At 45.7% G+C, this 26,622-nt stretch overlaps 1 protein-coding gene and 1 pseudogene across 2 annotated transcripts in view; one reads left to right on the top strand and one right to left on the bottom strand.

The window, feature by feature from the left end:
• The window catches only part of PIAS3 (protein inhibitor of activated STAT 3), a 1,163,468-nt gene that overhangs the window by 421,793 nt on the left and 715,053 nt on the right, over positions 1–26,622 (bottom strand). The window lies entirely within an intron of this gene.
• LOC122809910 lies at positions 14,293–14,415 on the top strand (annotated as a pseudogene).

Raw genomic sequence — 26,622 nt, 5'->3', positions numbered from 1 at the left:
AAATCTTTATTTTCTGCATAATCAGGAATCAACAACATTTTTCATTTAATTAATTCCATAATATGCTGCTGGTACTTCAACATGTGAAACTGGCAATTTAAAGCCTTGATGGCAAGACTTGCAGACGTATATACCTTCTTACCCCATCTGTCTAAAGTCCTAAAATCCCTGTCCGAAGGGGTAGGGTTTTTGGCTGAAGTAGCCTTAATACCTTTAGTTCCCTGGGAAATGGTATCTGGGTCCGCAGTAGGATTTTTAAAGAGAAATTTGTGAGAGTCAGGTACTCTGTAGTACCGGTCAGACTTTCTAGGAGCTGGAGGTAAATTATCAGGGGTAAGACTTGATTCCATGAAGACATCATCTACAATATCCAGGACAGAGGGTATAGTTAGAGGCCTGTGCTAAGGCAAGTCTAAAAATTCCCAGAGTCTCTTTTTGGACTGAGGGTAGTCCTGGCATTCCCAGCGGAAATGCTCTCTTAGGGTATGCAAGGTTTCACCAAAAGAAAAGTCCTCTAGAGGGGAGGCAGAGGGAATGGAATCCTCTGCATCTGTATCCTCATAGGTGGATAAGTATGTCCTGGTAATCAGAGGGGTCAGAGTGATCGGACTTCATGGTCTGTAGAATCAGAAGGAAAATCAATTCTTTGGTCTTTTAGAGGGGGAAGGCTGGCTTCCCCTAATTAAAGTAACAAGGTCTTCAGCCATTCTAAGCATTTGTTTCTGAGGCATAGGAGCTCAAGAATGCGCTTTGGTCGTCGGTTTCCTAGGCATACTGCAAACTCTGAACCTGAGAAATTTGGTAGTTTGAGTCAAGAACGAAGTAGTCTGTTTAATACGAACATCAGAAGGTCTGAATACACCCTCAGAAGCCGGTGCCTGCACAGCGGCTCTGGACCCATCCAAGGTAGAGACATCCGCAGGTTCCATAGTCGAAGAAGCATCTCGCGGCATACTGGACTCCAAATGGGTCTCAGTAGAGGCCTGCGAATTTGTAGAAGCGGGTCTCAGGGGCTATGAAAACGCCTCACTGAGTACTGGCGGACTGGCGGCTAGCTTAACGGAAGTGTCAAAGGCAGTTTTGGACCTATGCGGCCTCTGTCTTTATCCTTACGTTTTTTCGGAAGATCGGTAGTCGGATGGCTTAACGAAGCCATTTCAGAATACAGAGAACAAGAGCAAAAGAACTCAGCAACAAAGATAGCCCGACGACTAATAGTTTGGGCGTTGAACAAGGCACAAAACTGAAAGCGGGGAACGTCATGGTCTGGGCCTAAACAGGTGACGCAGTAAAAATGAAAATCTCTGTGAGGTATTTTTTTCTTTCCACGGGCAAGACAATTCTTAACTTTTTCTATCATCGGTTAAAGCAAGAAAAATGGATCCCCAATGGGGTACATAGCTTTAGAAGACTTCAGGTTTGAAACTTGAAAAATGAAAATTTCAGGTAGCGGCCAATCGGCACTTGCAAACTGCTTCTGCTTCAAACTCCAGCGTGGCAAAAAAAGCTGATGTAGTGACGTCAGCTGTATGTTTTACATTTCCCTGACGAACTGACGTCATGGAAAAAGCAACAGCATCTGACGCAGAAATCCCAAGACTCTGATAGCCAGGCCGACTGAGGGCTACCTGCAGGCAGATAACCCAAGTGTGATGACTGCAACAGTGAAACACGAAGAACATCTGAAAAAGAAAGTACAGTTGTGTACACTTACCATAAATGTAGATGTTCGAGTGTATTCACTGTTGCAGTCATTACATTTGAGTAATTTGCTGGCAGGTTGCCCTAAGTCTTGGGTCCTGCGTCGGTTGCTGTCCCTTCTTCCATGACGTCAGGTCGTCAGGGGTATAAAACTTGCAGCCGATGCCATTTTATCAGTTTTTCTTGCCCCAGATGTCAGGTGCCCCCCTAATGGGGAGCAAATAAAATTAAAAACACAAAAATATACCTCCAAACAAAAGCAACCACACCAAAAAGGCTTTTAAGAATAGTAAAAGAAATAAGAGTTATCAGCCAGAGAAAAGTAGGGGGCTGACGGGAGGGTAACCAGGACTGCAACAGTGAATACACTCAAATATCTACATTTATGGTAAGTGTACACAACTGTACTATGTTCTTCGTGTTTCACTGTTGCAGTCATTACATTTGGGTAGATTTCCAAAGCTATGGTTGGGAGGAGGAGTTCATAGAGCATTAGGGCCAGCTATAAGGCCCTGCAAGACAGCAGTGGCAAAGTCACCTCTGGATTTAGAGAAAATCGGTAAATGATAACACTTGGTGAAAGTATGTACAGAACTCCAGGTAGCAGCTTCTAGAATATCCCTGGTAGGAACCCCTCTCAGAAAGGCTGCAGAAGTAGATGCAGCTTTGGTGGAGTGAGATCTGATCCTCTGGGGGATAGGTTTTCCATGGTGGTTATAACAGAAATAAATGCAATGGCTTATCCATTTAGAAATGGTTTGTTTTGAAATAGCCTTTCCCTCTGCCCCTGCAGCAAATGCTACCAGCAATTGTTCAGATTTTCTTCGAGATTTAGTCCTGTCCAAGTAGAATCTAAGTTGTCTGTGCACATCCAAGGAATGCAGAATCCATTCCCCTTTGTTCTGTGGAGTGGGAAAGAAGGTTGGCAAATGAATGGACTGATTAAGAGCCACACTGGAAACCACCTTGGGCATGAAGGATGGATTGGTCCTCCGAGATACTCTGTCCGCATGAAAGATGATGAAAGGATCCACTGCCATAAGGGCCTGTAATTCAGATATCCTTCTAGCTGAAGTGATTGCTAAAAGGAAGGCTGTTTTCCAAGAAAGAAATGTTTAAGTCTGCAGTAGCAGCTGGCTCGAAGGGAGGTAGAGTGAGCTTCTCCAAAACAAAGTTAAGGTCCCAGGCAGGGGTAGGAGCTCTACTGGGTGGTCTCAAGTTTTTTGCCCCTCTGAGATACTGCTTGAGCAGGGGATGAGAGAAGAGGGGTGGTTCTGTGTTATAGTGAGCTGAAATAGCTGAAGCGTGGAATTTAATAGAGGAAAAAAGACAGGCTCTTGTGAATCATCTCAGTTAAGTATTGCAAAATCTGAGGTAAATTGGGTGCTGCTGTGCTCATTCCTAAAGATTGGTTCCAGGCACAGAGTCTTTTCCATTTGTCAGCCTCAGAATTTCTAGTATTAGGTGTTCTTGCCTCCAAGATGACATCCATCACAGGTTTGCTGAGGGATGATAAGGGTGAATTTAAGTGATTAGCCAGGCTGCAAGGTTCAATGTTGGAAGCTGAGGGTGCAGAATTTGGTTCTCTTGCTGAGACAGCAGGGAAGGGGTCTGAGGCAGGTGCCATGGAGATATTTCCGACACACTGCGCAGGAGTGGGTACCAGTGTTGGTGCGGCCAGTCTGGAGCAATTGAAATCATTCTTGGTTTGTCCTGTTTGACTTTTAGCAGAACTTTGGAGAGCAGAGGCAGAGGGGGAAAGGCGTAGACTGATAGGTTTTTCCAGCTGAAGGACAGAGCATCCACTTTTCCAGGCTTCTTTGTGAGGAGTCCTTGTGTAAAACTTGTTCAAATGGCAGTTTTGGGGGGAGGCAAATAGATCTATGTCTGGGCTCCCCCATTTGCTTGTCAACATGTTGAAAATCCGTGGTTCCAGTTCCCACTTGTGTGGGTCCATAAGTTTTCTACTTAGTCAGTCTGCCAGTGTATTAAATTTTCCTGGCAGGAATTGAGCTTGTAGGTGCACTTGGAAGCTCAAGGCTGTGCTCTACAATGTCATGGCTAGTCTGCGGAGGGGGGTAGGAATGTGTACCCCCCTGCTTGTTTATGTACCACATAACTGTGGTGTTGTCCGTCTTTGCCATTAGTTGTCCTGGAAGAATGTAGTTCTTGAAGGCTGTCAGAGCATTCTGTACAGCTAACATTTCTTTTTGATTGATATGTAGGTGCATTTGATTTGGGCTCCATTTGCCCTGAATGGACTTTCCTGCCAAGTGAGCTCCTCTGCCCACCATAGGAACTTCAGGCATAGGGCAAGGTATGATAGGAATCATTGTTTCTAGGCTGTGACAATGTTGACTCCATAGACTTTTTAAGTGCCACTGTAGTTTCGTCATATGCAGTCTTGCATATGGAATTAGAAGAATGCAGGAGGCCATGAACCCCAAGGCTTGCGGTACTTGTCTTGCAGATATAGCAGTGTTTTTGTGGCCACTTGTTTGAAGTAAGTTACCAAATAAATTTGCTTCTCTGGCATGAGGAAAGCCATCTGGGCAGTTGTATTCAAGCTTGCACCCAGGAATGTAATCTGTTGAGAGGGTACCAGTTGTGATTTCTTTTTGTTTATGGTGTACCCTAGACAAGTTAGAACTCTTTTTACAAACGCCAGATGATTTAGAAGTATGGCCTGGTTTTCTGCCTGAATTAGACAATCGTCCAGGTATGGATATATCTGAATATTTCTCTGCCTGCAAAATGCAATAACTGGAGCCAGGCACTTTGTGAATACCATGGGCGCAGTAGACAAGCCCAAGGGCAGTGCAGAGAACTGATAATGCAAGTAGCCTGCTTTGAAGCGTAGGTATCGTCTGCAAGATTCCCTGATTGAGATGTGCAGGCATGCTTCTTTTAAATCTAGAGTTGCCAACCAGGCATCTTTGCCTAGCATAGGAAGTAACTGGTGAAGAGTCAGCATCTTGAATTTTGGAATGTCCAGAAAGGTGTTTAAAGTAGACAGGTCCAGAATTGGAAGCCATGATTTGTTTTTTCTGGGTACCAGGAAAAGCCTGGAATAGAAACCTTGTCCCTTTTCCTGTTCTGGTACCGGTTGGATAGCCCCCATGTTTAAGAGGGAAAGTACTTGTTTTTGAGCCTCTGCCCACTGATTTGGGGCAGGTTTTGGCCACCCGTTTGGTGTTGGCAACGTGTGGAAATGAAATATGTATCCTTGGGACACTATTTTTAAAACCCATTTGTCCTGGGTTATGAGTTCCCAGTTTTTGCATGAAGAGCAATCTTTCTCCCCAAAGGGGCGGCTAAAAGGTAAGTGCTTGGTAATTTTAAAGGAAAGTCATTGAGACTGTTTACCATAGGGGGGTGTCTTGTTTTTTCCAGATTTGGAAGTGGAGGTCCCCCACTGCTTACTTCTGAGAGTCCCCTGGGACTGAAGCCTGGTGCTTTTGGTGTGTCTGGGTTTGGCTTGAGAGGGTCTGGAAGGAACTGGAAAGGACCAATTCTTAGTAGGCCAGTGCCTACTAAATCTTGGAGGTTGCACTTGTAAGAAATCTTTTACAGTTTGCATAGATTTAGCTTTATCGTCCATCTTTTTTAAAACTTCTTCAGCCTTATTGCCAAACAGGCGGTCCTGATTTAAAGGAGCATCCAACAATTTTGCTTTAACATGATCAGGCAGAGATTGCTCCTTAAGCCAAGCATGCCTTCTAAGCACAGAGCCAGTAACAGCAGCCCTGCAAGAGGCCTCTAAAGAATCAAAACCACATTGCAAAGTATGTTTTCCAACTTGTTCAGCAGAATGCAATACATCCTGTAAATCTTTATTTTCCACACAGTCAGAAATCAACATAATTTTCTGTTTAAGCAGTCCAATAATATGCTGCTGATATTTTAACATAAGAAATTGGCAGTTTAAAGCCCTGATTGCCAAGGTTGCAGAAGTATAAACCTTTTTAACCCAGCTATTCAGCGCTCTGGAGTCTCTATAAGAAGGGGTAGGATTTTTAGCAGTAGAAGCCTTAATGCCCTCAGGCCCCTGAGAAATGGTTTCAGGATCTGCAACAGGATTTTTGAAAAGGAACTTGTGGGACTCAGGAACCCTGTAGTATCCGTCAGGTTTACTAGGAGCTGGAGGGAGGGGATCAGGGGCCATACTGGATTCCGAAAACACATCAACAATGTCTAGTACAGGAGGTATAGCCAAAGGCCTATGCTGAGGTAGAAGAAGAAAATCCCATAGCCTCTTTTTTGAATCAGAAAATTCCTGACTTTCCCAGTGAAAATGCTCCCATAAGGTTTGTAAAGTTTCCCCAAAAGAGAAGTCCTCGGGGGGGGTTGCAGAGGGAATGGAATCCTCTGCATCAGAATCCTCATAAGTAGGCATGGACAAATCCAGGTCATTAGAAGAATCAGAAGAAACAGAGTCCTGATCAGAAGATTCAGAGTTAAGCTCAGCCCTTGGCCTCTTAAAAGGGGGGGGGGTGTTGACTACCCTGATTAGAGTAATTAGATCTTCAGCCATTTTGATCATCTGTTTTTTAGGCATAGGGGCCTGAACATGTGGCCTGGGCGTTGTTTTTTTAGACATAGATCGAGATTTAGGCCTTAGTATTGAAGGTGGAGTCAGTTTAATATGCAAGTCTGTAGGCCTGAATACACCCCTCATAAGCCGATGCCTGCACAGCGGCTCCAGAACCATCCAAGGTAGAGATATCTGTGGGTACCATAGTTGAAGTATCTCGCGGCATACCGGACTCCGAATGGGTCTCAGTAGAGGCCTGCAAATCAGAAGTAGCGGGTATCAGGGGCTGCGAAAGCACCTGAGTACCGTCGAACTGGCGACTGGTGTAGGAGAAGCGTCGTCGGCAGTTTTGGACTTCGATGACCTGTCTCTGTTTTTATCTTTGCGTTTTTTCGAAATCCTGGTAGTTGGGTGGCTAACTGACGTCATTTCTAAATAATTAAACCGAGAACCGAAATATTTAGAGGCAAAAATGTACCAACGACGGATAGTGCGCTGATTAAATAAAGCATAAAACCGACAGTAAGGTACGTCGTGGTCAGGGCCTGGGCAAGGAATACATTACAAATGAAAATCTTTATGAGGTATTTGCTTTCCACAAGTAATGCAATTATTAACAATTACTGACAGCAGTAAGGAGCAAGAAAAAGTTTCCCCAACGGGGTACTTAGCTTTAAGTTGAAGACTTCTGTTCTGAAACTCGAAAACGAATATATTTCAGGAGTCGGCCGACCGGCACTTGCAAACTGTTTCTGCTTTGGGCACCGCACGGCAAGAAAGACTGAAAATGGCGTCAGCTGCATGTTTTATACCCCTGACCTCCTCATGTCATGGAAGAAGGGACAGCAACCGACGCAGGACTCAAGATTTTGTTAATCAGGCCGCCTGAGGGCAACCTGCCAGCAGATTACCCAAATGTAATGACTGCAACAGTGAAACACGAAGAACATCCAATGCTGCTTTGGCCAATAGGGAGTCACCAGCAAGATTTTTGGCTTGTCCCTCTGGATTTTTAGGAGGGCTGTCTCAATGAGTGGGAAGGGAGGGAATACAAAGGAACAGTTCCTTCCATGAGACGGAGAAGCCATCCACTCTCCAGGCTAATGGGGAGGGATCCCTAAAGCAGAATAACTGCAACTGTCTGTTCTGGGGGGAGGCAAGCAGATCTATTTGTAGTGTGCCCCACTGGTGGACAATGTCTAAGAGCACATCTCTGTGCATCATACAGTCGTGAAGCAGAGAGAAGGATCTGCTGAGGGCATACACCCGATGGTTGTCCTGGGACGGAATATAGGCTGCCTGCAGTGTGATGTTGTGCTGAGAGGCTAGCTCCCATGCCTGCATTGCTAGCCTGCAGAGTAGGCAAGACCTGGTCCCCCCTCCTGTTTGTTCATGTACCACATCACAGCAGTACTGTCTATGAAGATCTGGAGGGGACCTTGCTGCATTAGAGGGAGGAAGGTCTTTAGGGCTAGATGGAGCACAGTCATCTCCCTTATGTTGATGTTTTTTCTGGAGGGAGGGCTCCCATTGGGCCTGCACCTGCACCTTGAGGTCATTCACAGTTGCTCCCCACCCTAGATCGGAAGCATTTGTGTGCATGCATTGCACTGGGTTGGTAGGCTGCAGATGTAGGCCTGGGTTCTGATGTACTTGCTGGATCCACCAACTCAATTCTGTCTTCAGGCAGGGTAGGAAGGGTACCTGAAAGTCGAGGGAGGTGGCTGTGTTGTGACCAGACATATTTTAGGTACCACTGGAGCTTCCGCATGGGCAGCCTGGCAAGGGGTAGCATAGGGATTGTAGCTGCCATGAGGGCTAGGAGATTCATGAACTGCCTGGCTGAGATGTGGGTGACCAGGAAGAGTTCACAGAAGTGGTTGACTAGGGAGGATACTTTATCCTGAGGAAGGAAAGCCCACATCAAGTCGGTTCTTATCCTGCAGCCCAGGAATGTTTTGACTTGAGCTGGGGGCAAGGGATGATCTTGCCAGGTTGAGGGTAAACCTCAAGCACTGGAGCAGGGACATAGTGAATAGCAAGTGATTCTTGAGAATGCCTTCCTCTTTGGCTAGGATGAGGAGATTGTCTAGGTAGGGGTATACTGAATGCCTTTTGTTCTGCAGTAGGCTTCTGCTGGGGCTAGGCACTTTGTGAAGACCCTTGGTGCAGAAGATAAACCAAAGAGCAAGGCAGTAAACTGATAGTGTGAAGAGGGTCCAGCAAAACACAAACACTTTCTGTAGTCTGGATGGATGGGTATGTGGAGGTATGCCTCCAAGTCCAAAGTGGCCATGAATGCTTTGGGTGGCAATAGTAGAAGGTGGCTTTGTAGTGAGAACATTTTGAAGGAAAAAACCTTCAGAAAAAGGTTTAGAAAGGACAAATCCAGGATTGGCCTCCAATGGCCATCCTTTTTTGGCACTAGGAAGAGCCTGGAGTAGAACCCCCTCCCTTCTTGGCCTGAGGGGATGCTTTCTATGGTCTCTTGGGCGAGTAGCTCTTGGACGACCTGAGGGATTAGGTGCAGCTGGTTTTTGGGTGGGAAAGGGATGCCTTGTGGAAAGGGCCTTTCCTGCCAGGGCATGAAGCATATTTTCTTTTTCCATTACTGCTAACACCCAGTGGTCTGAAGTGACTTTTTTCCAGAAGGGCAGGCAGTGAAAGAGGTGGGAGGGAGGTGCGGCTGAGGCAGTCATGCATTATTGTTTCTGAATGGAAAGGGCTGCCTGGTAGTACGTTGAAGAGGGGCTGCCCTTGGGGAAGGTGCCTTTCTAGACCCTTTTCTGTGTCTAGAGGAGGAAGAGGTGGATGGGGTTGGGATCTTTCTGACAAAGGTGGTCTTGGCAGGGTTGTTTCTGTAAAATTTGGGGAAGGGAGAGATCAGTAAATGGTCTGAGGTCCTGACGCTCCTTGCTTTTTCCTGGAGGCTTTTGAACAGTTCAAACGACTGTTTGCCAAACAGAAATTTGTTGTGAAGTGGTGTATCTATGATCCTGGTTTTAAAGTCCTCAGGAAGGGGCTGAAGCCCGAGCAAGGAATACCTGTGCAGTACAGAGGCTGAAGCTGCAGACCTAGCAGAGGCCTCAGCCACATCACAGCTGCACTTTATAGAATGTCTGGCAACCTGTGATGCTAAAGACAAGCTTACATGCTACCTGAGATTTGCTAGGAGGGTCAGGCATGGAGGAAAGGAAGGAGGATGCCTGAGAAACCAAGTCTAAAGCATATTTGACCATGTGGGTCTGACAATTGATAGCCCTGAAAAGTGCACATTTTTCCCCCAGTCTGTCCATGACCCTGCTTGTCCTTGTCTGATGGCAGAAGGGAGGAGGAAGGTATTAGTCTGGACTGTTTTGTCAGTGGCCACTGCAATGACTGCATGATCTGCCACTGGTGGCTTAATGAGGAATTTGTGCTCATCAGGGATCTTGTAAAAGCAGTCAGGTCTTCTGTGAGCTGGGGGCTGTGATTCTGGGGTCTTTGAGATGGATGCAAATGCATCTAGGTAAGCTGGAATCACAGGGGGCTAGCAGAGGGGGCATGTGACTCCAACTGAAGTAGTTCAAAATATCTCTTTTGAACCTCGGTCATCTGAGTTGCATCCCACTTGAAATATTCCCTCACTTTGGTAATTGTTTCCCCAAAAGAAATGTCTTCAGAGGGTGAGTCGCCCTCTACAGAGTCTTCATCTGGGGAGTAGTAGTCCAAAGGGGAAGCTAATTGGGAGGTGTAGGTAAGAGATTCATCTGAGGAGGAACAGGAGGAATCTTCCTCCTGGGTGTAAGTGGGATGAATAGAAGCAGCTGAGGCTGGCCTGGGACTGAGAGCAGGCAATATTGGCAGCAGGAGAAGTTGAAGGCCTAAGAGACATAAATGCCTGAACCAAAGACTGTATAAATGTATGCCAATCTGGTCGGTCCTCAGAGGAAGAAGACAAATGTTTAGTTTTTTGCTTCCTCTTAAGAGGGGTAGACTTAGTAGAAAGACTGGGCCTAGTATCAGAAGTCTGGCCTGTAGGAGATGATTCCGATTCCTGGACCATGGGTGGGCATCCGGCAAAGCCTGGTTCACCCTCGACGTCAGCTGAAGCCAGCATCAGAAAGCCCTCCTAGGATATGCTTACCAGTGTTTCTGAGGTGGCTTCCATGATGGTAGTCGCTGAAATTGCTGGTTTTAGCAAATGTTCCTCATCCCCTAGATTGGTGGTTGGCGGAACATCCGATGATGGAGGGGCAGAAGGGATAGACCGTGCAACCGTGGCCTTCTTTTTAGGCGGCTCCGCCTCAACATCTGACTCTGGATTCATACATAGGGCTAAGCACTTTAGTCACTGGTTCTCCAGATACAGTTTTAGGGCTGCCAGAGAACTACAAAGGATTTTAGGTACAAATGACTGGCAGATGCTACAGGTGGTGTGGTCATGTTCTTGGCCCAAGCAGAACAAAGTTCATGCGAGTCCTTGTGCAGAATCTGACATCTGCACTAACATTTCCCCTTTTTAGCAGAGATCAGCTAAATAATAAGAGCAAAGTAACCAAAGCTCAAGCAAGAAAAAAGGAAATTCTCCAATGGGGTACATATCTGAAGAAGTCTTCAAGACCGTGGAGCAAAGCGACTGATCTAACATTCGACTGCGGCAGAGAAGTTCTGAGGTCTGTGCGTGCAGAAGTCACATTTAAGGCCCATGGTTTATGGCCCTGCATGTGATGTCCCATGCACCTGGCAGCAACCAGGCTTAAGCTTTTGCACAGGAGCCGGACACATTTGGGTCGCCTGAGGCAGAGGATCCCACATTAAGAACACTGCAACATGGGAACAGAAAGACATTGATTTATTATTTTCAATTTTTATGCCTGTTAAGCTGAAAAAGTGACCCGTGTGTGGCTCACCAGGCAGACAGACAACTGCATCCTTGGGAGCACTGTCCTTAACCCCACCAACACTATCTTCGCTGAAGCACTTAACATTATACATAAATGCTGCACACACAAAAATCACACTGAAAATTGCAGCATTCTGGCAGAAGACAGCCCCTACAGCAACTTTACACACCATTAATGGGCAAAAATTAATAGTCAACTAAAAAGAAAGACCATGGAGCCATTTAGCAGCTATTGTCTGCTAAGCATACAAAGTTTCCAACCTACACCTTCACTGGGGTTGAGCGCTGCAAAGTAACTGCCCCCTTTATACAGCTATTTTCAGACCAATTATACAATATCGCACCTTGTTCTGTAATCTATTCATATACCATTGAGTGCAAAATGGAAAAGGTACACACAGTTTTTACGAGAACTTTAAGCCTTCAATGCTTGTCTGAAGCAAAACACTACATCCTCCTCCTCTCTCCAGTATTTATCATCCTCCCAGAATACCTGTCCCTGGTACACAAAACATTAAAGGACCCTTCCTATTAAAAACCTTCTGGTTATAATACACCACTGGAAACCTGAACACAACAGCATACTGCATCTCAATAAAAATAAGCATCTATCATACTGTGAAATGTGATCTTTGCTCCAATACAACAAAAAGTCAGGTTATCAATTCATACCTTCAAGAATGAACTGGATGACAAAATGGGCACCTGCAAGTTCCAAAATGGGATCCAGGGCATCAAGTTCTCTGATGGCCAACAGGCCTTGACCTTACTCACCAAACCTATGAACTCATGAAATGATGGCCCAAGGATCTTGATAAGATGTTAAAAGTCATTATGACCCCTAATGTGGTTATACTGCTATTAACCTCAGTACCCTGTATACCAACCTTCTCCTTTACATGCTGCTGTTAACATCTGACCTTCCCACCCAAAAGGAAATGTAAAGGCCTCAACAGCTCAAAGTTAAATAGCAAGAGTGTTTTTCCCCAAAGGCAAAGCCTAAAAGGACAAAGAGAACTAAGCAGATATGAAGAAATGTAGCGCAATACTGTTTATTTTTTTAATGTTTATTTGTTAACTGGGAAAATCCACTAGAACCTAGTGGAAACCCTGAAGCACTGACTGGTTAACTTTCTCACAGTCACACAATAGGCATATGGAGATTTTGGCAATCAAACCTACACTACAAGCAGCAGTTAGCAGCTCATAGCCTTAATCCTCTGCCCCAATTACCAAACAAACCGCATTTTCCCAGCATGGAAGTATAGGGAAAGAATAGCCGTGTAAAATCTTACCATAACAATAGATGCCCATCTCTTCTCTGTTGCAGTATTCTTTACATGAGGGAGTTCTCAGCCGTAGGCGACCCGATGTCGGCCAGTATACAAAAATCTTTTACTACTGTAGGGTGTGTGGTATATGTTGCATGTAGGCTGCTATAGTAAGTCAGCCATAAAAGCGACACACACACTCACTGACCTCAGAACTGAATGCCCCAAGAGGGAAGGCCAGCCTACGGAAAGTAGGGTATGACCATCCAAGGTAAAGAACCAAACAACCAGGGAGAAGGAGGGAGGGATTAGAATACTGCAACAGACAACAGAAAGACATCTACCATTATGGTAAAGATTTTACAGAACTGTTCTATGCCTTTCTATTCATCTCTTGCAGTACTCTTTACATAAGGGAGAATTCATGAGGAGAGAGTGAAGGAAGAAGCAGTCAATTTCTCCAGAAAGCCATGGAGTACGGCTCTGGCAAAACCTGCCCTCGACTTAGAAATACCACCCAATTTGTAATGTTTGGTGAAGGTATGCACAGAAATCCATGTAGCAGCTTCAAGACTAGCACTAGTATTTATTCCCTTGATGAAAGCACCAGATGAAGCTACAGCCCTGCTGGAATGGGCCTTTAAAGAAGAAGCAAGGGTCTTACCATGATTTACATAAAATAAAATAGCCTCAGAAACCCAAACAGAAATTGTCTGCTGCGAAACGGGCAATACCAGAGCCCTGGGATGATAGGAAACAAAAAGCTGGTCCAATTTCCTGACAGATTTAGTCTTGCCTAAATAAAATCTAAGTTGTCTATTTACATCCAGGGTGTTTAGCACCTTCTTACTTGGATGCCCTGAAGCCTGCAATAATCAATCACAGGAGAAAGACATTTTGTAAATACACTTGGTGCAGTACAAAGTCCAAAACACAAGGCAGAGAACTGAAAATGCCAGGAAGCCACACAGAGAAACGTAAAAACTTCCAGCAGTTGGGGTAGATGGGAATGTGTAAGAATGCATCTTTGACAACATCCACTGAAAACCAAGTAGGCTTGTGGAAGAATAATGGGGAACAAGGTCTTAAGAGTTAACATATCGAAGGAGGGTACCTTAAGGACGGTGCTGAGATGAGACAGGTCCAGAATGGGTTTCCATTTCTGGGCACTAGGAACATTCAGGAGTAGAATCCTCTTCCTTTTTGGTCTTCAGGAACCTCCTGAATGATCCCTTGTCTCTGCAGGTCTAGTATTACCTCTGGAAATTAGGGTGGTAGTTCTCTTGGTGATTGAGTGATGTCCCTGAAGCAAAGTAGGGACTCCCATACCAGAAAGTATCCTTTTTGAATGATAGCGAAAAACCGTGAATCTTGAATTATTCTTTCCTAGACTGGCAGAGACAGAGAGGCGCTGGGAAACAGGAATCTAGGTAAGGTGGCTTGGGCAGTCAGAGGGAACCAGGCTCATCAGGAAAGGGTTGCTTCTGAGCCGGAGTTGCAGGGGAAGCCCTTGGCTGCTGAGGCCTCCTACCACCCTTTTTTGTTTTAGGTGGAGGAGAGTGGGAGTGTCTACATACAAAGGCAGGTTTTGCTGAATAATTTCGTTGAAATTTAAGCACTAGAGAAACAAATAAGTGTTTCAATTCCTCCAGTTCCTTACCCTTTCCCTGCAGCGATTTAAATAAGTTACCAGCTGCAGGGCCAAACAATGCAGAGTTGTCCAAATGGATATTCATAAGTTTAGATGTAATGCCTTCTGGTAATGACTGCAGTCTTAGCATCATAGCTGCATTTGATGGAGTGGTGGGCTACTTGAGAGGAGGCTCTAAGCAAGGACACAGCTAAAGTCTTATTCTCTGAATCAGGCAAATCAGAAATGACCTGAGAAAGTTGAGACAAACTCTATGGCAAATTTGGTCAATAATGGCTCTAAATACCAAGATGGCTGAAGTGTAGAAGCCCAGCCTTTCTAGGATCCTGCTGTCCTTATCTGAAGGCAGGAATAAAGTTAAAGGCAGCAACCTGGATGGTTTGTCTGAAGCCACTGAAATAACCAATGGATCTGGTAAATGACATCTGAACAGGAACTTGCAGTCCTCAGGTACCTTACAAAATCGGTCAGGTTTCTTAGGTTGGGGCCTGGGAGGCAGAAGCAAAGGCATCTTGAAATGCAGGTAACACAGGAGGAATAGCTGAAGGGATGCGGGATTCCACCTGCAGAAGATTGTAGTAACTCTTTTGTACTTCAGACACCTGAGTGCTATCCCATTTGAAATGATCTCTCATTTTGACCAGTCTCTCCAAAAGAATCTCTCATTTTGACAAGTCTCTCCAAAAGACAGTTCTTCCATGAGCGACTCAGTTCTACTGGAGTCTTCCTCTGGGGAGGTGCAATCTAAAGGGGAGAAGATCTGTGAGGAGTAGGCCACAGATTCCTCTTCTGAGGATGCCTCTTCCTTTGATGAAATCTCTTCCTTAATCCTTTTATGTGGAGAAGCAGTGTGGGGTGTTAAGGGCCATAACAGTCTTGAAAAGGCCTTGGGTGAATTGTTGCCAATCTCTTTGAGGGTCCTTTGGAGGAGACAAGTGAGCTTCTGCTTTTTAATTTGATGCAGGTCTGCCCTACATAACGTAGGAGGCCCGGACATAGGCCTACATTCAATAATACCAAACTGAATTTTCTTCTGAACAAGGTTCTGTGGTATCCCCTTAGGGTCTTCGGTTACCCCGAGCCTCGGTTCCCCCCATACATCTGGGACAGATGCCTGCTCAGCCTCTGAGGACATACCTGTGGTTGGATCCAAGGCAGCCTTAACATCGGACTTTACGTATGAACCAGAACCAGGAATCGTATGCATCCCCAGGTTCTTGTCTGCCTCAGGAGAGATGTCCATGGTAACAGGGGCAGCAGAAGGTTCAGACCTCGGCTTTTTGGCCTTCCACTTTGTAAATTACTCTACCTCAGGCCCTGAGGATCCCTCCACTGTGCTTTTAGCTAGCAACTTCAAGTGCTGGTTTTCAAAGTAAATGGAGAAGGAAAGTCAACTACTTAGGATCTTGGGCACAAAGCCATGGCAAATTAAAACGAATGATCAAACCCTTGATTTGTTGGTGTTCACCAACCAGCACAAACAATGTCACTAAAGGTATACAGATGAGAATATACAGTTGTGCAAGCAAACTTGCCATAACAGAAGTTAGACTGATCACTGCTGCAGTAGTCTTAGCTACGTGGGTGATATTCTATTTAGGATATTATAGCAGGCCTGCTTCCAAAGCTTCAGGGCACCTTCCACACTCCCAAATGGTCAGGCAGCTCAAGCTGAGATAACAGAGACAAGTTTGGGAGCGAACCCCTTCAGAGCTTTACTGCTACGGAGTACAACCCTCAAAGGAATTCAAGGATCACTGGTAAGCTTGTGTTTTCCTTTGCTGGGCAGTTAAGTTCACTTTCAGGAAAAAAAAGACACCCCTCCATTTTGTTTATGTTTTATTACTTTCCTCTTCAGAAAACTTATTTTAAAGCTAAGAGTGTTGTGTTTTAACAGACTGTTCTGAGACTTAACATACTTTTAAAATAGGTGCTCATTTTTTTCTGTCAGTTTAAAAGTGGTGTAAACTAACAAACTTTTTTTCTGTGGATAAATTGTGTTTATTCTACTTTTATGGGACTGGCATTGCTTTTAGTATGTTTTATTGTCAAAAAAGTAACTCTTGTGGACTGGTAGTGTTTACTAGCAATAGCTGCTCATCTTCCTGGGTAAGAGGCACCATTTTCAGCTTGACCATGGAAATAAGACTACTGGTCCAGTGGTCAGTCCTTCTTCCAGCCACAAAAAGAAAAAAAATAAGCAAAAGTCCTTTGCCATCACAGCAGGCTAGAAATTTGCCAAAGCTGCAGGTGGGTAACTCTGCTGTGGCCATTTGTTGTACCTCAGACCTCATCTTTTACTTCACACATCCTCTACGGCTGTTGGGAGTTGTCTCAGCGGGCAAGGGACAGCCACTGATTATAGAGAGATGAATAGAAATTAATATTCTGCAAAATATTAAAGCAATGGATAGAGAAAAGAACAGATGAAGCGATTTGTGGTGGAGTAATTATGCGGAAATAAAATACAAAAAAAAAAACTGGAGAGAGATAACAGTGGGGAAACAGACTATAAAAACTTTATAAAAATAACAGCTGTCACAGTGAGTGTTCTCAGATGGGAATGGATGACAGACTCCTTGTTCTGTGTTAATAAATCACTGTGACAGATCCAGTCCCATTTGTCCCTGGCTCTTAGCTCACAGGAGTGAGCATGCCTGGGCCAGTTAGGATGGGTGTAAAGGCCTGTCCATTTGAAGGAGAAGGTGTCCGCTCTCCATATCCCTCTTTGTTGGGTTCTTGAATAGAACTTGCTTAGCTGCCCATTTCCATAATAAGCAAAAAGGTTTACTTCTGGCTCAGCCAATTTGTGTCAGGACCAAGAAAACTTCCCTTTCTAGCAACCATTCACTGAGGTCTAGTAGAGTCCTGCTCAGAGTATCTGACCAGCTTGCTTGTACTGCCTGGTACGCAAGAGGCTATGGGGGCGATTCCTATCTGGTTAGTTGGTTGTCTGCCTGCCCCAGGTATACAGCTACTCTGCATACTGGGTACGAGCGGGTACACTCTGCTTGTTTATGTAACACATCACTGTGTTGCTTTTGCTTGTCAGTCAGTATTTGGAGGGTTCCAGGACTTAGCTTTTCTTGAAAGGCTCTTAATGTCTGGATTACTGCCACTATCTCTTAGTCTGATATGCTGACTTGTCTCATGCCTGTCCCATGTCCCTTCAACCTCTAATTTGCTCAGGTGAGCTCTCCAGACCAAGTCTGAACTGTCTGTTGTCAGGGTCTGGGTTGCTGTGGAAGTAGAAGAGCCCCTGTGTTTTTGACGACGCTGTTTTCCCACCAATGCAACACCTTTTTTAGGCAAGGGAAAGAATGGAATGGGAGTTTAAAGGGAATGTTGATGCTAAGATGAACAGGTATGTAGAAAAAGAGTTAGGTGCTTAATATAACTTGGCATCTGTGTTACCCTGTGTCATCATTCATCACAATACAGTCTAGGATCCGACATCGGATCAGAACTGGCAACCTTCAACAGATGGATCCCTCTAACCCCCAGATCAAGTTTGCCCATATAATCCTAAAGGCTACTCCTGCAAGGTAAATGGAAACCACTCCAACTTCCTCCAAGATCAAACACGGTAGGGGATGATGGCTGGGAAATGTGATGAATGATAACATACCATAACTTGCCATCTGTATTATTTTAAGTACATAACTGTTTGTCTGATGTTATCCATGTCATCATTCATCACGGGAGGGTCAGAGTCCCCAGCTGCCAATTACCCTGGGAGGCCTCAAGGAAGGACATGCCGGAGAGCAGTGGAGCCAATGGAAGCCCTGCTCCTGGAAATCAAATCCAGTTTGTAATGAGATATAAACTTGTGAGGATTAGACCACGTGGCAGCAGCACAAATGTCATCAATTGAAAACCTTGCTAAAAAGGTCAAAGAAGATGTCACAGACCTAGCAGAATGAACCTTGACATTTCCTGGAACCTCAAAGTGGTTAAGGTTGTAGACCATTGTTTATGCAGCGAAATAACCATTTAGAAACAGTGACCTTAGAAACTGGAAGGCCACATCTGTTCGAGGAAAAGGCCACAAAAAGCTCTTTTGACTTACGAAAACCTTTTGTCCTTTGCAGGCAGAACAGCAACTGCCTGTGAACATCCAAGGTACCCCTGCCCCTCTCCCGTTGGAATAGTTGGGAAAGCATACCAGAAACTGAATACCTTGACTCAAAGACGACTCAGAAGCAATCCCGGGCAAGGAGGGGTTTGTTCTAAGAGAGACTCTGTCCTTGTGAAAAATCATGCAAGGAGGAGTAATGGTGAGAGCTTGCAGTTCTGAAACCCTCCTAGCTGATGTAAAAGTGACCAGAAAAACTGTCTTCCACAACAGAAACTTGAGATCACAGGAGCCAGCAGGTTCAATGGTGCTCCAAGTTAGAGACTGCAGAACCAGCGAGGTCCCAATGATATGAAGGCTCCTTAATCGGTGGCCAGAGCAGAAAAAAACCCTTTCACGAAAGCTTTACAAATTCTAGAGGAAAAGGTAGGCTCTGAGCTCTCATAAAAGTTGGAAATCGCTGCAAACTGAAGCTTAATGGCAAAAAAATTTGCTACAGCTTGAAAAAGAGTAGTCAAGAACAAAAGTATACCTGAAATTGAAGCACAAAAGGGATCCAGATTCCTGTACCTAGCCCAGATGGAGAACCTTTTCCACTTGCTACTGTAAACCTTCCTAGTGAAAGGTTTCTAAGAGGCCAAAATGATAAGTTTAATGGGAAACACTAGCCTGGACTGTTTGATGATCACTGGAACTGGAGAAATCATGCTGTTAGATGAGGGGTCCGAAGATTCGGGAGAAGAATCCCGGATGGATGGAAGATTAGATCCTGACAAGGATCCAAGTACCCAAGGTGGGTACTTCAGACGAGACCGGATGAAAAACCACAGTTGATGAGGCCACAAAGGGGCAATGAAGGTGGGAGGTTGGCATAATGGTTAAGGTGTTTACCTTACCTACACAAAGTGCAGGGTTCGATTCTCACATGGGGTAATTGGCTATGCTTAAAATGGCCTACAAGGGCAGTTAGCCTAGTACTGATCTATGAACCTATCTATGAACCTACAAGGGATGTTCTCAGGCGATCCGCTTTCTGCAGAACCTCTGGTATTAGGGGGACAGGAGATTAAGCTTAAAGAAGATTCGGGGGGGGGCAATCGTGAACTAGAGCGTCCCTTGGTGACTCCATCGAGGGGGGATCAGGGCAAAATACCCGCTGCATTTGTGGATGGCTGGAGAGGCAAAAAGGTCATAGCACGGTTGAAAATCTGCTTTGCCACTGAAGGATTGAGTGATCACTTTTAAGGACTCAAGATAAATCTGATGAGCCTGTCTGCCAATATGTTGGAACTCCCGGGTATGTGCCCTGCAATAAGGAAGCCGCCAGAGGGCAATGCCCATTCCCACACTCTCATGTCCTCTCTGCACAACGGGTAAGAAATGTGTTGCCCCTGTTTCTTGAGGTACCAGACAACTGCCATATTGTTTGAGGTGCAATCATCTCTAGAGGAAGGCAGTCCCGGAAAGCTTGCAACGATAGAAGAACTGCTCTCATCTCTAGGATGTTTATATGCATTTTGGTCTCTATTGCAGACCAAGTGCCTTGGACAGTCTTCCCCTGAAAATACCATCCCCCCACCCCAGTAGTGAGGCATCTGTGCTCACTGTGGCTGCGGGCGGTGGGAGAGATATCGAGACTGAAGCCACCATTGGGGGTGACATCTGCATACATGTGTCAGTTTTATGATCATTGATAGGGGATGAAGCAGAGCTAACCACTGGACAAGCTAAGGTCCACTATAACACTCTCGTGGTACTTGGCTAGGGGAACAAGGTGCATGGCTGCAGCCATGGACCCGAGAGCCTGAAGGACCAGGTACAGTGAGTGGCGTGACAGATTTAAAATCTGCATGACCTTATCTCGTATCAACTGGATTCTGCGCAAGGGTAAGGCTGCAATCTCCGAAACAGAGTCTAAGTGAATTCCCATGATTTCCAACTTTTGAGTGCGAGTCAGACTGGATTTTACAAGGTTGACAGTTATCCCCAACTGATGGAAAAGGGAGAGAATATAATGTACCGCTTGCATCAGTTGATGCCTTGATGGAGCCGTGAGGAGCCAATCACCAAGGTACAGGTCCCCCTGCAGTCGCAGGTGAGCTGCTACCACTGCCATACATTTGGTGAACACACAGGGGGCTGTGGTGAGACTGAAGGGTAGTGCCCTGAATTGGTAGTGACTGATTCCTAGCGAGAAATGAAGATGTCTCCTGGAATGCCGGTCTATTCTGATGTGATAGCAAGCATCCTGCAGATCCACAGAGCACATCCAATAGTCCTTGTGTAAAAGTGGCAGAATGGACTGAGCAGTGACCATCCAGAACTTTGATTTCTTCACTGAAAGATTGAGCTCGCTGAGATCCAGAACAGGGCATAGGTCCCCCATCTTTTTTGGCACTAAAATGAACCGAGAGTAAGTGCCAGATCCTCTTTGTCCTGCTGGGACCTCTTGGGCTGCTCTTTTTAGAAGAATCTGTTGAACTTCTTCAATGGCCAACTCCCTTTGACTGAATGGCATGTCTGGTAAGTAACATTTTGCAGGAGGAGGTTCAGAAAAGGGAATGAAATAGCCCCTGGAAACTATATTTAACACCCAGTGATCAGAAGTGATACTTGTCCAGGCTTGTGGGTGCAAGGAAATGCAACCCCCAACTGCTTGCAGGGCAGAGCAGCCGAGCAACACTTCAGGAGCGCTGATAGGGCTGCTCAGAGAAAGGTTCCCTGGAGCCCTGATTTTGTGGACTGCCTCTTCTTCGAGGGCATTGTCGTCCACTGAAACCTCTCCCCCTGCCTCTGGAAGAGGATTCATCAGGAGCGTCCTGAAAGGGAGACTACCTTATGGAACCACATTTTCCTGGTTCCCCATTGGGTCTTAGAGAAGGACCTCTGGGGGGTAGAAAACGTGATCCCAACCACAGACAGCGTCTCCCCTTCCTGCTCGCTGCAGGTCAAAGTGTCCTTCGTGGAAGGTCCAAAGAGAGTAGAACCACTGAAGGGGGCATTGGTAAAGGACGTCAAAGAGTTCCATGAACCCGTATAAGCGTAACCACCCATGACACCTCAAGGCATTACCTGTACCAGCAGCTCAAGTAGTAGCTTTGTCAGTGTTGGAAATTAACTTCATCGAGGAATTCGCAATGGACGTCAGAGTGGATAGCTTGGGAGACACCAAAGAACAATTGTGTGAAATCTTAACATAACCATAGATGTCCATTTCTTCCATGTTGCAGTATTCTTAGTGAGGGATTCTCCGCCTCAGGCGGCATGAACGTTGGCTCCTATACAAAAGCTTAAGCCTGGTTGCTGTGAGTGGGACGTCACACATAGTGTCATAAACCAGGGACCTTAAATGTGATGTCTGCACGCACAAACCTCAGAATTTACCTGCCCAGTCGGACAGTCAACTACTATGAGCCAAATGATGTCCGCAAGAAGTGTGACGTGCCATTTGCTGGCTGGTCTGGTCTTAGTATAGGTGGTGCTCCAGGGTGCCCTCTAGACAGGTCAATAGGAATGAAGGGAGATAGGTGGGAGGGAAGGAATACTGCAACATGAAAGAGAAGGACATCTCTATGTCCTTTTATTCTCATGTTGCAGTATTCTTAGTTTGGGAGAGTGCCACAAGCTTAGGAAGAAGGAAGGGTGGAGGAAGAAGTAGTTGATTCCAGAAAGCCCTGCAGGATTGCCCCAGCAAACCCTGCCCTGGCTCTGGGGATGTGGTCTAATTTGTAGTGTCTGGTAAAGGTATGTATACTGGGACCAGGTGGCTGTCTCCAAAATGGAGGCTGTGTCCAGGCCTTTGAAGAAGGCTTTGGAGGATGCTACGGCCCTGGCAGAGTGAGCTCTTACCCCCTTAGGTAGGGCCTTCTCCTTACCATGGTAGGAGTAGCAGAAGCATACAGTTTTTCTGATCCAGCAGGAGACGGTTTGTTTGGAGACTGCCTTGCCCATGGCTGTTGGGGTGGAAGGATACAAATGGTTGGATTTTCTGATAAGACTTAGTTTTGTCTAAATAAAACCTCAGTTGATTGTGTACATCCAGGGAAAGGAGTATCCTCTCACTGTCATTAGTGGGAGAGGGGAAGAAGGTGGGCAGGTGAATGGACTGGTTTAAGGACAGTTCGTTGACCACCTTTGGCATGAAAGAAGGGTTGGTGCACAGGGTCACCCTGTCATTGTGGAAGATAGTGTAGGGTGGTCAAGCCATGAGAGCTTGTAACTCTGACACCCTTCTAGCAGAGGTAAGGGCCGCCAGCAGAACAGTTTTCTATGAGCACATTTGGAGTGTTGCAGAGCTGGCTGGCCCGAATGGAGCCAGTGTGAGTTTTTCTAGGATAAAGTTCAAGTCCCAAGGTAGTGGGATGGGTTTTCTTGGTGGTCTGATGTGCAAAACCCCTTTCAGGAACAATTTAATATCTAGCCTAGCTAGTACAGAGGGTTCTAGGGGTAAGCAGGCAGACAATGCAAATAGGTGGACTTTCACTGAGGAGTATGCAAGGCCAGCCTTGATAAGTTCACACACAAGTAAGAACTAAAGAAACAACCACTAGAAAGGGATCCTTATGCCTTTGGAGACACCATCTGGAGAATCTGTCCCACTCTGACATGTGAGATCTCCATGTAGCAGGTTTCCTGGCCTCCTTCACGACTGAAAGCCCATCCTCAGAATAGTGGTGTCTGAAGGGAATTAAAAGTTTATCACCCAGAGTGTTAGACATAACATCTCTTGGTGAGGATGAATGAGTGTTCCCTTCTGCTGTGTGAGTAGGTCCACCTTGTGGATTCATTTTTGGTGATTGCCCTTGGCGACTGATAGCAGTAGGGGGAACCAATGCTGCCTTGGCCAGCAGGGAGTCACCAGCAAGATTTTTGGTTTGTCCTTCCTGATCTTCAGGAGGACTTTTGGAATGAGGAAGAAGGGGTGAAATGCATAAAGAAACCGTCCCTTCCACGAAATGTTGAAAGCTTCCACCCTCCAGGCTAGTGGGGAAGGGTCCTTGTTACAGAATGTTTTCAACTGTCTGTTTGGGGGGGGGGCAAACAAATCTACTTGAGGCGTGCCCCACTGGTGGACAATGTCTAGAAAAACTTCCCTGTTCAGCATCCACTCGTGATGTAGAGTGGTTGATCTGCTGAGAACATCCGCTTGTTGGTTGTACTGTGAAGGGATGTATGTTGCCTGGGAAGGGATGTATGTTGCCTGCAGGGATAAGTTGTTTCTGGAGGCAAGGTCCCAAATCTGCATTGCTATCCGGCATAGGAGATAGGACTTGGTTTCTCCTTGTTTGCTGTGGTACCACATGACTGTGGTATTATCTGTGAAGATTTGAAGGAGGCTTGGCTGCAGGATTGGAAGAAAGGTTTTCAGGGCCAGAAGGACTGCTGTAATCTCCCTCACACCGATACATTTTTTCTGGAGGGTAGGTTGCCAGTTCTCCTGCACCTTGAAACCCTTCTTGGTAGCACCCCATCCCAGGTCTGATGAGTCTGTATGCATGCACTGAGGTGGAGTGTGGGGAAGAGTGGAAGGCCTGAGTTCATTTAGATTTGTTGTATCCACCACTTTAGTTCTGCTTTGAGGCAGGGTAATAATGGAATCTGAAACTCTAGCAGGCGTTTCTGTTCGGACCACACATTCTTCAAATACTACTGCAGTTTTCACATATGCATCCCGGCTATAGGCAGCATAGGGATGGTGGCTGCCATAAGACCCAGAACCCATAAGAATTGTCCTGCCAATAGTTGTTAAACTGGATCAGGTCCTGGAAGTGGGTAGTAAGGGACAGAAGTTTATCCTGAGGGAGGAATGCCCACATCTGGTCTATTCTGATCCTGCATCCCAGAAACATTTTGTCCTGCTGAGGGGTTAGGGATGACTTGGGGAGGTTGAGGGTGAATCCCAAACCTTGTAGCAGGGACATGGTGAACTGCAGATGCCTTTTTAGGGTGTCCTCTCGTTCTGCAAGAATGAGGATGTCGTCTAGGTATGGGTAAATTTGAACACCTTTGGTTCTGCAATAGGCTATTGCTGTGGACAGGCATTTTGTGAATACCCTGGGTGCAGCAGATAAACCAAAGGGCAAGGCTGTAAATTGACAGTGAGAACAGGGCGCAGTAAAACATAAGTACTTTCTGTGAGAGGGTTTTATGGGGATGTGGCAGTAGGCCTCCTTGAGATCTAGCGTGGCCAAAAATGCCTGAGCTGGCAATAGCGGAAGAAGGGCTTGTAGGGATAACCTTCTGAAAGATGCAACTCTTAGAAAGATGTTTAGAAAAGACAAACCCACAACTGGCCACCAAGGGCCATCCTTTTTTGGTACTAGAAATAACCTTGAGTAAAAACCTTTTCCTTCTTGTACTGGAGGGACATGGTTCAGATCCTGTAGGATCTGTGGAATAAGATGTAGTTGATTCTTGAGTGGGAATGGAATGCCCCTTGCAGGGGGGTCCTTCTTTCCAAGAGAGGAAATATCCCTCTTCTACTACTGCCAAAACCCAGCGGTCTGTGGTTTTAGTTCTCCACAGGGGTAGGAAGTGGGAGAGGCGGACTGACAGGGGGATGTGGTAAGGCAGTCATGTATTGCTAGAGCCATTCCTGTCATGAAAAGGCTGTCTTTGGGTAGTTTGAGAGGAGGCTGGTCTGGAAGTGGTCTGCCTCCTGGCTCCTTTCCTATGCCTGGAAGAGGACACTTGCAGAAACCTCTGCTGCATAATAACTGCAACTGATAGAATGTCTGGCCACTTGAGAAACCAGGGACAATTTTGATGCTACCTCTGTCTTGTTAGGGGAGTCAGGCAAGGATGACAGGAGAGTAGATACTAAGTCCAAGGCATATTTTATCATATGAGTTTGGTAGTGGATCGCTCTGAAGGCCAGGGTGGATGAGGTATAAACCTTCTTGCCTATTCTGTCCATATTCTTACTGTCTTTGTCAGTAGCAAAAGGGATGAGGAGGGAATAAGCCTTGACTGCTTGTCAGGAGATATAGCAATCACTGTCGGGTCTGCCAAGTGGGGTTTCACCATTGGTGATCAGGCACCTTACAGAAAACAGTATGGTATCTAGGAGCAGGTGACTGCGAATCAAGATTTTCTGATGCAAAAGAGAATGTATCAAGATAAACAGGTATAAAGTACAGTTTTGTACCTACCATAAATGTAGATGTCCGAATTGGATAGCATCTGCAGTCATAACAACTGGGTTGTCCTGTCGTCAGGCAGCCCTTCAGTCGGCCGGATTCCAAAGTCCGGGTCCGGCTCCGGCTGATGTCGCACTTCACCCGACGTCATCTCTGTTGGACTTCGGGTATAAAAGCATCAGCCGACGCCATTTTCTTCATTGTTTCTTGCCCCAGATGCCAGAAGCCCTATAGAAGGCTAAAAAATTTTGGATAGATGCCAATGTTTCCAAAAGATAGAGGTAAACACAAAATTGAGCATGTATGTACATAAATACAAACAAATACACCATGAAAGAAATTCCCCCACTAGCTAGCTATTAGAAGGGTAAACACCCTAGGAGTACCACAGAGGGAAGGAGGGAGGGTAATCCTGACTGCAGATGCTATCCAATTCGGACATCTACATTTATGGTAGGTACAAAACTGTACTATGTCCTTCATGGATGCATCTGCAGTCATAACAACTGGGTAGAATACCATAGCCAACTAGGGGAGGAGGATAAAAGTAAATTATGGTGTGTTTAGGATCACTTGCAGAACAGCAGTGGCAAACCCTGCTCGGGATCTGGAATATAGAGGTAAATTATAATGCTTGGCAAATGTATGCACGGAGGTCCAAGTAGCCGCCTCAATAATGTCTTTGGTAGCCACTCCTAGTAAGAAGGCTGTGGTAGTGGCTGTTGCCCTTGTAGAATGAGGTCTTATGTTCTGTGGAATTGGCTTTCCATGGAAGGAGTAACAGAATCGTATGCAATTTCCTATCCATTTGGAGATTGTCTGTTTGAAAATAGCTTTTCCTTCCCTTCCTGTTGCATAGGCTACGAAAAGTTGGTCAGTCTTTCTGCTATTTTTTGTTCTGTCCAAGTAGTAGCGTAGCTGTCTATGTACATCCAAGGTATGCAGTATTCTTTCCCTTTGTTTTGTGGGTTGGGAAAGAAGGTAGGCAGGTGGATTGCCTGGTTTAAAGACACTCTGGATACCACCTTAGGCATAAATGTAGGATTAGTCCTCATGGACACTCTATCTTGGTGGAAGATTAGAAAGGGTTGCACTGCCATTAAGGCCTGTAGTTCTGAAACCCTCCTTGCTGAAGTAATTGCCAGTAGGAAAGCAGTTTTCCATGACAGGTGTTGTAGGTCTGCTGTTGCTGCTGGTTCAAAAGGTGATAGTGTCAATTTTTCTAGCACAAAGTTCAAGTCCCAAGCTGGCAATGGTGGTTTCCTTGGAGGTTTTACATTCTTGATTCCTCTGAGGAACTGCCTGAGCAAAGGGTGTGAAAAACAGGTGGATCAAAGCTGTATTCTGCTGAAATAGCTGATGCATG

Source organism: Protopterus annectens, chromosome 8.part0 (assembly GCF_019279795.1).
Source record: "Protopterus annectens isolate FY-2018-M chromosome 8.part0, PAN1.0, whole genome shotgun sequence".
NCBI lineage: Eukaryota > Metazoa > Chordata > Ceratodontiformes > Protopteridae > Protopterus > Protopterus annectens.
This window is presented reverse-complemented; position numbering and strand designations above follow the sequence as displayed.